Source organism: Callospermophilus lateralis, chromosome 9 (genome assembly GCF_048772815.1).
Source record: "Callospermophilus lateralis isolate mCalLat2 chromosome 9, mCalLat2.hap1, whole genome shotgun sequence".
Classification (NCBI taxonomy): domain Eukaryota; kingdom Metazoa; phylum Chordata; class Mammalia; order Rodentia; family Sciuridae; genus Callospermophilus; species Callospermophilus lateralis.
The window spans coordinates 46,544,227-46,555,641 of NC_135313.1; the positions used below are offsets into that span (position 1 = coordinate 46,544,227).

At 34.0% G+C, this 11,415-nt stretch overlaps 1 pseudogene; it reads right to left on the reverse strand.

Annotated features, from left to right (window-relative positions):
• Nucleotides 1-9,170: 9,170 nt before the first annotated feature.
• On the reverse strand, nt 9,171-9,925 carry LOC143407533 (nucleophosmin-like; annotated as a pseudogene).
• Nucleotides 9,926-11,415: the final 1,490 nt, after the last annotated feature.

Consider the following 11,415-nt stretch of genomic DNA (forward strand, 5'->3'; position numbering starts at 1 on the left):
CTCTATCTTATAGACTATAATTATGAGCTGTGAACATAATCTATTTTTTAATTTTCAATATTTAACTACAAACAAATATAATAGTTGAGAATATAGATGCTGCATGGTATCCACACTGAGAGAACTCTTTGCCCTAAGTTTATTGTTTTCTTGATTTTTCTATAGGACAAGTCATGGAAACCACAAGTAGCCATTTAGGGCTCAGAAGCTTTTTCTTTAATCAAGTGAATTACTGTTACCTTGAAACTTACCTTTGTAATGAATGAAGGAAAAGATAAGTATAAGGTATCACATCTTCTAAATAGCTCTCAAAAATCCTAGTAGAATTCCCATTTTTCTCTGTTAAACCTTTAAAAGTGCAAATACTTAAGCATTTAGGTTACTTAGTAATATATGCCATGGGAAATATATCCAAATGAAGTTGTCAAAGAGCTCTAAAGTTCACTGGTGAGCAAATAATCCTCCAAGGCTGTCAGGGTCTAAGGGGACTTTTATTCAGCCAGGGAGTTACGTTGTTGACAAGGAGCTTACTAAACACTGAATCGAAGAAAACCCATTTACTAGAAATGGGCCATTTGGTGCATCAAATCAATGGTTAATCTAAACCTGGCAGAGAAACACAGGCATTGTGTTAGCTTACTAGAATGCACATGGGTCATGCATTTTCTTTCTCATTTGTTCCAATCACAAATCAATTCAGCTTTCTGGGTTGTGTTCTGAAGAATATGCCATGGGTGCATGAAGAGAAATTGAGAAATAGCGTGCAGAAAATTTAGATTATATAATCTATTTAGGGAAATACTTAAATATAGCAAATTGTAATCAAGCCTTCTGCACTGCTTTAGCAATGTGAATGTAGATTAGTTTTCTTCATGCAAAATTATGAAAACTTTAATTCTATGTATATTATTTTCAGCGATCTAGAGAATATTATTGAATTTGAAATTTAAAACATTTTGCAAGAACTTTGAGCAATATGGTAATTATTTCAATCTAAAGTAAAATTGGATCTTTTGGAAAGGCAAGACAAAGCTTATTCAAGCATTATGCCATTAATCAACAGCTCTACAGGGAGAAGCCTTGGCCTTAAAAGTATCTGTCTGATATTAAGGAGGTATTCAGGAGTGGAAGAATCAAGAAATGATACTCACATAAGACTTGAAGGTCAGCTGTAAGGGCTGTAGATTTTATTCCAAATGAGTCTGGAAGTCTTTGAGAAGAGAAGTAATATCATGTAACTTACATTATAAAATGAATTTCCCTGGCTAATGTGTTCAGAATAACTTTTAGGAAGGGAAGCATGGAAGGAAAGAAATCAGTTCAAAGGTTGATGCAGCAACTTTGTAGAAATGTGTATGGCTTGAACTGAGCAAGTAGTAGGTGAAGTGTGGAGAAATTGTTAGCTTCTGGATATATTTTTTAAGATACAGCCAATAGGAGTCATTAGTGAATTGGATTTGTAGTGTGTGATAAAGAGAGGAATAAAGGATGTTCCAAGTTTTTCAGATGAGCAATTGGAATGATTGAGTTGACATTCAGTGAGATGGAAAATCCTTCCAGAAGAGATTTGGGTGAGATAATCTGGAGATGTTTTGTACATATACTTATTGATATATTAGTAGATATATCCAGTAGTTAGTTGTCTATGAGTCTGCAGTTCAGGTAAGAGATCTGGGATCATTGTTTAGTTAGGATCAATCAGTACGTACATTGTATTTAAAGTTATCATACAGGTTATGAAGGTAGCTTGTGGGGAGAAGAGGTCAAATATTGACTATTCCATACTTTGTGTACAATCAGAGATATGAAAAATTATGCTCTATATGTGTAATAAGAATTGTAATGCATTCCAATATCATATATAAATAAAAAAAGAAAAAAATTGAATATTTCAAAGTTTAAAAAGTGGAAAAATACAGAAAAAAATGAAGGAGACTAGAAATAATGTATTTTGATATAAATGAATAGGATGGAAGCCAATTGAAAGATTTTGACAGGGAGTAAGATCAGCTGGATCAAATACTGTGTCTGTTAGGTAGGATGAAGCCTGAGAAAGAAGAGAAGATCACTGGCAACCTTGAAGCAGCAGTGATTAAGGCCCTATTGGATTACATCCAACAAAACAAAATTTAGAGATACAACAAGCCTTTTGGGGAGTTTTTCTATAAAGGTGAGCAGAGCAAAGATGGTGGATGTGACATGAGTTATAAGCAGTATAGATTATATTACTGCATGTACACATGCTAATGGGGAATGATTCAGTAGAGACGGGAACATTTGATGATGCCTTAGGAAGAGTAGAGTTCTTTGAATAGTCCTCTGGAGAAGGTGGAGCATGGGCACAGATGGAGAGGACATCCTAAGATAAAAGACGAGAGGATGGACTATTTTGGAATGGGATGCACATCACTGTATAGGTATGGAAATGTGAGTTTATGATAAATCTCTTCTAATTACTTCAGTACCCCCATGTAGTGGAAGCTAGATCATTATGATAGTGATGTGTAAAAAGGTCTGAGGAAAGTGGAGAAGCTGTGAAATACTCACAAGAAAATTTAAAAAAAAATGTTAGCAAAATATACTTCAGTTGTTTGGTTAGCTTCCTTAAGGTTAATGATCTTGACATTAAAGTGAGACTGCCAGCACCATGATGTATTTTTCTCCACTCACTTGTTCCGGCATGATTGCAGGTTCAGAGCAAGTATGGGGTTTGGATTTAATTAAGGGTGGGCAAGGTGACTGAGGTTGCAGAATGTCAGCTCAGCAAGGAAAGGGATTAGAACATAATGATGATAGCACATTGAGGAAAGAAGAAAAAAATCAAAAGTTTGTAGGTCTTAGTGAGTAGAAGAAATATTGAAAAACTTGTTCCAGAAGAAATAAGGAAACAGGAGTGATAGGGAACAATGTTTAAAACTGAGGTCTTGAAAGAAGGGCAGTTTGGGGCATGCTCATGGGAATGTGTGGTATTAGATAGTCTAGACAAAATTATTCAAAGAGTATAGATCAAGAAACTACATAGATATTAAAATCACCAAGATTAGGACAGCAGTAGTATTGGGGGAAAGGGCAGTGTGATAAGACCTCAATTATATTGTAAACATCATGTTGTATTTTAATTGAACAAAGTACATAGGAATTAGAACACACCGATGTCTTTATTTTATGGGACAGTTTTCATAGGCTACTATATTTAACAGTTCACAGTAGCTATTACATTTTTCACTGGATGAATAAATTGAAAATCATTATTCACAAGCTATTGGTTCCTTGGGTGAAGGTACAAGACAAATGTTTGGCATGCACATCCATTCATGGCTCCCACATCTTTGTGCTTAGCTGTCACCTTTCAACCACAATCATTAACAGAATCTTCTTGTGCAAAGAAGTGGGAGATATATAATACACACTAGAAAAGAAAGTCCTGCTAGCAGACCATTTATTTTGTCATTCTGGCTAGAAATATTTCAAGTTTACCTGATTTTTTTTTTTTTTTACAAACTAAGTAAATCATGTATGTGAAAGCATAAAAATTTATTATTGGAGTTAGACATAATCTGAACAATAGTATATGTAATTAATTATACATTTCTTATTTACTTTTCCATAAAATTAGAAGAAGAAAGTCTATGGTGGTGTGAATTTGGCTTAGCCCTCATAATAATAGCTATATTTGAAGGGAAAAGAAGAGGAAGATCCCAGCTTTTAGCATGCCAAAAAATTAAAAGATATTTAAACTCACTGTTCAAGAAATTACTCATATGTAACTGAGATGAATTGTTATGTGGTGTCTCTTTTTGACAATAAACATAATGTACTATTTTTTAATGAATATCCACAAGTAGGATTGCTGGATCATGTGATAGGTTCAGTTCTGATGTTTTTGAGGAACCTCCATAAAGTTTTCCATAGTGGCTCTTTTGCTTTGCTCTCCTCCCAACAGTATGCAAGGGTTTCAATTTCTCTACATCCTCACCAGCTCGTCTTCTCTTTCCCTTCCTTCTTTTTTCTTTTTATCTCTTTCTCTCTCTATTTCTTTACTCCCCTCCTCCTTCTCCATTCCTCCTCCTTCTTTGATAATAGCTATCCCCACATGTGTGAGGTGAAATCCCAGTGTGATGAGATTTCACTATTTAATTAGTGATGCTGAGCACATTTTCATATACCTGCTGATAATTTGCATGTCTTCTTTGAAGAAATATCTATTTGAATCTTTAGCCTATTTCAAAATTTAGTTATTAGGGTTGAGTTGCTGTTGTTATTGAATTATAGGGGTTCCATGTGTATTTTGGAGTTAATCCCTTTTCAGTGTGCAAATATTTTCTCCCATTATGTAGGTTATATTTTTTACTCATTTGATTGTTTCCTTTGCCCTGCAGAAACTTTTTAGTTTGATGTAGTCTCACTTGTCTATTTTTGCTTTTGTTGCTGATGCTTTTGATGATGTATCCATGAAACCATCACCTAGACCAGTATCATGAGGCTTTTACCTACATTTTCTTATTTTTTGTTGTTTGTATTTTTAATTTGTCCTTTTCAGATCTACATGACAGTAGAGTGTATTTTGATATATTATATATACATGGAATATAAATTCCCTTTCTTGTGGTTGTACATAGTGTGGAGTTATACTGGTCAAGTATTCACATGAACAAAGGAAAGTTATATCTGATTTATTCTACTGTTTTTCCTATTCCTATCTCCCCTCACTTAATTCCCCTTTGTCTAATCCAGTGAATTTTTATTCCTGCTTCCCTTTTGTGTGTTAGCTTTTGCATATCAGAGAGTATATTCGGCCTTTGAATTTTTGGGGTTAACTTATTTCACTTAGCATGATATTCTTCAGTTTCATCCATTTACTGGCAACTGCCATAATTTCATTTATCTTTATGGCTCAGTAATATTCCATTGAGTATATGTATCACATTTTCTTTATCCATTCATCTGTTGAAGGGCATGGTTAACAAATATATGAAAAAATGTTCAACATCACCACAATTAGAGAAATGCAAATTAAAACTATGTAGAAAATTCCATCTCAGTTCAGTCAGAATGGCAATTATCAAGAATACAAGTAGCAATCAATGTTGGTGTGGATGTGGGGAAAAGGTACACTTATACATTGCTGGTGGGACTGCAAATTGGTGCAACCACTCTGCAAAGCAGTATTGAAGGTCCACAGTAAACTTGGAATGGAACCACCATTTGACCCACTTATTCCATTCCACAGCATATACCCAAAGAACTTAAAATCAGCATACTACAGAGATGCAGAAACCTCTTGTATAAAGAAGTAGGAGACAGAATTCTGTCAATGCTTATAGCATCTCAGTTCACAATAGCTAAGCCCTTTCTTTTAGAAGCTTTATATTTTCTGGTCTTAACATTATGTCTTTAATCTGTGTTGAGTAGATTTTTGGTGTACTGCAATGTATGTCTCCAAATTCATTATTTTGCATGTGAATGTCCAATTTTCCCAACACCATAAGATAGTTGAAGACATTATCTTATATCCATGGTATATTCTTGGAACACTCGTGAAAGATCAATTTATTTCTGGACTCTCTAGTCTGTTCCACTGGTCTATATGTCTCCCTTTATCCCAATAGCATACTATTTTAGCTACTATTGCTTTGTAGCATATATATATAAGGAATTGAATACAGTGGCTCTTTACCACTGAGCCACACCCCCAGACCCATTTATATATTTTAGTTAGAGACAGGGTCTCACTGAGCTGCTTAGGTTCTCACTAAGTTGCTGAGGATGGCTTTGAACTCTTGCCTCAGCCTCCCCAGCCTCTGGGATTACAGGTGTGCACCACCACAGCTGGCTATAACATATTTTAAAATAAGAAAATATGATGCCTCCAGCTTAGTATTTTCTCTAGTTTCTATAGGAAATATAATCTATTTATATTACATTTAGGTTGTTTTGCATTTTCATATGAATTTAAAAAATTGTTTTTTCTATATAAAAATAAGTTCCTCAAGAGATATTTGCACTCCTTTATTCCTTGTAGCACTAGTGATGATAGTCAAGACGTAGAAATGATCTAAATATCTGTCAACAGATGAGTGGATTCAGAAAATATGGTAAAGTAGTCATTCAATGGAATACTATTTAAATAGACCTAAAAATGAAGGATGTCCTGCCATGTGCAATAATATCCACAAACTGTGTGTACATTATGCAAAGTGAAATAAAGCAGGCACAAAAGGCATATACTGCATGATTCTGATGATGAGAAGAATCTAAGGTAATTAAACTCATAGCATCAGAGAGTAGAATGGTGGTTACCAGGGGATTGAGGTAAGGGGAGGGACTATTGGGAAATTTCCAATCAATGGGCATAAAGTTTCAATTATAGATGGTCAATAAGTTCTAGAAATCTGTGTCTATAGTTAACATTGTACATATATTGCTGAGAGCCATAGCCAAGTAGGAATGACGCATGGCATTTTTGGTTGAAAGGTGACTCCAGCAAGCCATTGAGATGATAATGATTATGTTAAGATGTGCATTCAATTGGAGATTAGACCCCTGCTGTCCACCTTGGTCTGCTACTTTGGAGCTCTGTGGGACTCCCGGAGAGTTCCCATTGGTTGGGGAAGTGCGGTAGGAGGGAATTCCGGAGGAGGGATTTCCTGTTGGTGTAGTGTGTCCCGGGAGAAGGCAATTCCTGGGAGTTTTGGAAATAAAGTTTGTTCCTGCTTGAGTGGCTCGTGATTTTGTGCCCAGCCAGACTGCAGCAATATATTAAATCATGTTTATGCTAAATGCTCAAATATTTGCTAAGTGGGTAGATTTTATGTTATGAGTTCTTACCACAACAAAACAAAATTTGAAAAAATGATAATGATGAAGCAGAAACGCCATTATTATCTGTGAGACATCAAAGTTATCTGTCATTCTACATTTTGAAATAAATTATTTTAAACTGTAAAATAAGATTATATGTGAAATTGTTTCAAATAAAAGCAAAATGCTTATTACATCTTATAGTTTTATTTATTTCTTCTATAATTAGTATCATAGTTTGACTTTTAAGTTGTCTCAAGTAGTTTCATTGTCTACCTTTAACTGGAGAAGAATGTTCTAAGGATTAACTTTATAATTGCATTGCATTTTTTATTTGGAAGTGATCCTAGAATTCAATTCATGTCACTTGTTTTTTAACCAATAAGAGAACTGAAGAACAGGGGATGATGTGTTCAAGGTCACATAATTGAAGAAAATTTTGCAATTAGAAAGTAAATTTATCACACATATCTACTATATACTACTGCCATTCAAATATTAATTGTAAATAATTTTGGCAAGTTAACAACTTGACACTTGGAAATGTTAATGATTCTTCACCTTTAAAGAGCTTGCTCAATTAAGAAAGATATTCTGCTGTTACAACAGCACTGTAGACATATAATTGGAGTCTGGGGGAATATCTAAGCATTGACATCTATGACGGTGGCATTTCTAAGTAAAATCTGATCATAAACTTTGAAGTGTGTTAATGATTACTAGTAGTATTATTCTAGAAATATATAAGCAAGGTTCTTTTTTCCAAAATATTTATTTCTGTTCTAGATTGTAAAAGCATGAGAAGATGCATAACTAATTCTAAAAATTCACATATTCAGCTGTTAGTAGTAGTTATACTATATTCACAGGCAAAGAATCATATTTCCTCATATATAAGAAAGAAGAAAAATTTACTGTGAATTTCTTGACTAACCTTTAGCCTACTTTCTACATTACAACTCTAATATTATAACATCCTTATTTCAAAGAAATACTTCTTTAAATCCTTAGGAATATAACAAATTTTTGTTACTTGTTAAAAAAGGAACAAACAAATGGAACTAAACAGATTATTTACAGGACTTATGAACGCATTTACAAGTAGTACTATGTCTATGATTATTAGCTTCTAATCTCTTCACTTTCCTTCAGGACATAAGGGTTTCTAAATTCTTCTAGATCATCATACCATAGAGAATATATTTCGTTTATCAGATATTTCATTCATCAGGTTATAGTTGCTGCAGTGAGTCATAGAAAACTACCTGCCATCATTTTGAGAAAATCTTATTCTAATCAAATTCTTAGAGACATCTTGTGATTAAAGATACTTCATGGATATTGAAACTTAAAAAATTAAAATTAAGCTTAGACAATATTTACTACTTTAAGCAACTACATACTGAGTATTGCTAACAAAGAGTAAAAAAATCATCATTAATTATATTCTTAGTTGATAACATTCTGTTATCAAAAATAAAGTATTGTATCTCAAGATACAAGTCCTCTGGAAAGTTACTTATCAAGCTGAATTTCTTCAGAGTCTAAACTTGCCCTGCTCTAGGACTTCGTGAACTACGTTTCATTGGTGGCAGAGTGGGAATCAGGAGTAGCAAGAGAGGAAAGTGTATTTCACGTTCACCTGCAATCAGCATAAAGTCCAGAATAATAGTGGCCGACATAGATATAATTTATTTATCTTCCTGACATTTATGTATAGAGGTAGGTGATTCAGGACTGGTGTGGTCCTCTTACAGCATCAGGGAGGGAGTTTCTTTCTCTATTGTGTCTATTCTACCCTTGTCACGTCAGGACTAAGTATGACCACTCCACTTCTAGGCATCTTGTGTGAATTCTGGACAACAAGAAGTAAAGTAAAAAAAGAAGGAATAAAGAATACAGCTGGCTTCCTATGACGAATGATTCCTTATTTCTGTTAAGAATGATATGAGCACATCTTATACTTTTTGGTCACTTTGAACTCACATGGTTACAAACAACTTCAAGGGAGGTCGTAAAAGTCCTCTTTCTTCTGGGTGTTCATTGGTTCAGCTAAAAATCAGACTTTATTACCAGAATTGATAATACTTACTTGCTATTGTCAGTAGTAAGCATTCGTTTTGTTTTTTTTTTTGCATTAGCAAAGAGAAAATAGCTTTTAATGCAGTTTTTGAAACAATTTTTTTAATGGGAATTGTTTAAATCTTCTCTTGGAACTAAGCATATAGCTTAAAATAAAATAAGCTTTTTTTGCAAAATGTGATTTTAATTGAATGGGATTTCTCAAATAATAGAAATGTTTTAATTATGCAAGTGATTATTAATCCAAATAAAGAAATAAAGCACAGTAGCAGTCATGTCAATTTATATTATCTGATATTTAAAGAATGTTCTATACTTGCTTGCATTTTTGCTTTAATGTCTTCTACAGAACTAGGTCTTTTTGGTGTTTTAGGGAAATTTTTTTCTGTTTTTTTGAAGGAGGCTTGACCTTTTGATCTTGGTGTTGATGGTTTTAAGTCTTTTCCATTCTGGTTTGGGGATTGTTGTGCATTTTTGGCTGGAGTGTCTTATATAGATTTCTTCACTGGAAATTTTTCTTCAGTTTCCTTATCATCAAAATCATCATCATCATCTTATTCTTCTACATCATCATTATCATCTTCATCAGCAGCGAGTATTACTTTTTGCTGGGGAAACTTGCTAACCGGTTCCAGGGGCAGATTGTTTTCCAGATATACTTAAGAGTTTTACGTCCTCCTCCTCTTCATCTTCTGATTCTGCATCTTCCTCCACAGCTACTAAGTGCTGCCTGCTAATATGTACAGACCCTGAACTCCACTTCAACCTTAAGACCACAGGTGATGTAATTTCAAAGCCATTGAAGGAAACCATTGGCTGTACAATGTTGCCAGTGTTACTTTAACTGGACTGCCTTCATACCTCTCATTGCCTCTGCTTCAACAACGTGCAATTCACCCTTTACACCAGCCCCCAAACGGACCATTCTTAATGATAACTGGTGCTTGTTTTCATCATTATATGCCTTGAAGTGATAATCTTTGTCAGTCTTTAGCTCACAACTGAAAAGATAGTTCTGGGGCCTCAGGAGATTCAAATTCATATATCCATGAAATCTTCTTCGGATTGGTAGCACACACTTAGGTGGGAGAGAAGGTGGATGAAAACTAGACTGCTGCCCTGGATAAGAGATGTGCAGGATGAAATCATGCCTGCTGTAATCACATTTAAACACAACTCAAAAGAGAATTTTTTCAGTTTTGGGCCTTGTTATGGATAGTTTCAATTAGTTTTGGTCACTTAAGTAATTTTGTTTACTTTCTGTAGAGCAAAATTGTTATTTTTAAAAAATTTTCTAAATAGTATAGTAGTTGAAAATAGACAAATTGAACTTCATCAAAATTAAGACTTTTTTTGCAGCATAGGACATTATCAAGAAAGTATAAAAACACAGCTGAGTGTCATGGTGCATACCTGTGATCCTAGTAACTCAGGAGGCCAAGGCAGCAGGATTGCAAGTTTGCGGCCAGCCTCAGTAACTTAGTGAGAGCTTGTCTCAAAATAAAATATAAAAAGAGCTGGCTTCGGGTGTAGCTGAGGGTAAAACATCCCTGGGTTCAATTCCCTGTACTAAATAAATAAATAAATAAATAAAAATTAAAAATCACTTACAGAATGAGAGAAATGTTTTCCAAATTTCCTTTTGCAGCATCCATGAAGGATGATTAGAACGTCCCTTCAATTGCTGTTGAGGGGTTGTTCCAAGGATTCACCTGTATCATCCAAAGGTTGCAAGATCACTTGAAATATTTTCTTTCTTGTGACCATGTGCTATTGGCAATACATTAAAATCACACAAAGTAACTATGGAAAGATCAGTACCCTGGGACATTTAAGAAGTAAGTAAATATCTGGGTTAAATATTAAATTTTTATTTTTAACAACTGTGAAACAAATCACTTATATGATTTATGTGTTCATAACTATGTAAGGCAGGTAGTTTGAAATATAGTAATAATAACAGCAATAATATCACTTTTGAGTGCTCTTGTGCTACATAGTGTGCTATGTATTTAATATACATTAACTCTTTTGAGCTTCTGAGTAACTCATAATATAATTTTGTTTTTCCTTGTATTTAAAGCTAAAAAAAAAATTCACTCCTAGACTTAGAACAAAGATATTCATTGATGTAGTAAAAAAAAATGCTTTAAAAACATTCCCGTTAATGTCAGACTATGCTAGGGGTTGCTCTATTGCCTTGTATCTAGACCCTAGAAAAAAGAGAATAACTTAAATTTTATTTACTCTATTCTTCAGAATTTCATGGTTCTTAAGCACTGAGATTATTTTGGGATAATCCTCAGGGTTTTAACCCTATGCAATTAACATCCCTTCTTCTCCTAATCCAAAAGGATTAGCAAGGAAGAATCCTAAACACTGTGAGGAGATAATCTACTTTGTAGTAAGTGTTGCTATATTTGTAATGAAAGGAAAAATTCTGAAAAAGATGCATTTATTCTTTTTGTTTGGTGTAAGGTGTCAGACCATGTCTACATGTCTGTATCTCTTGAAGTACAACTGCCTATAATC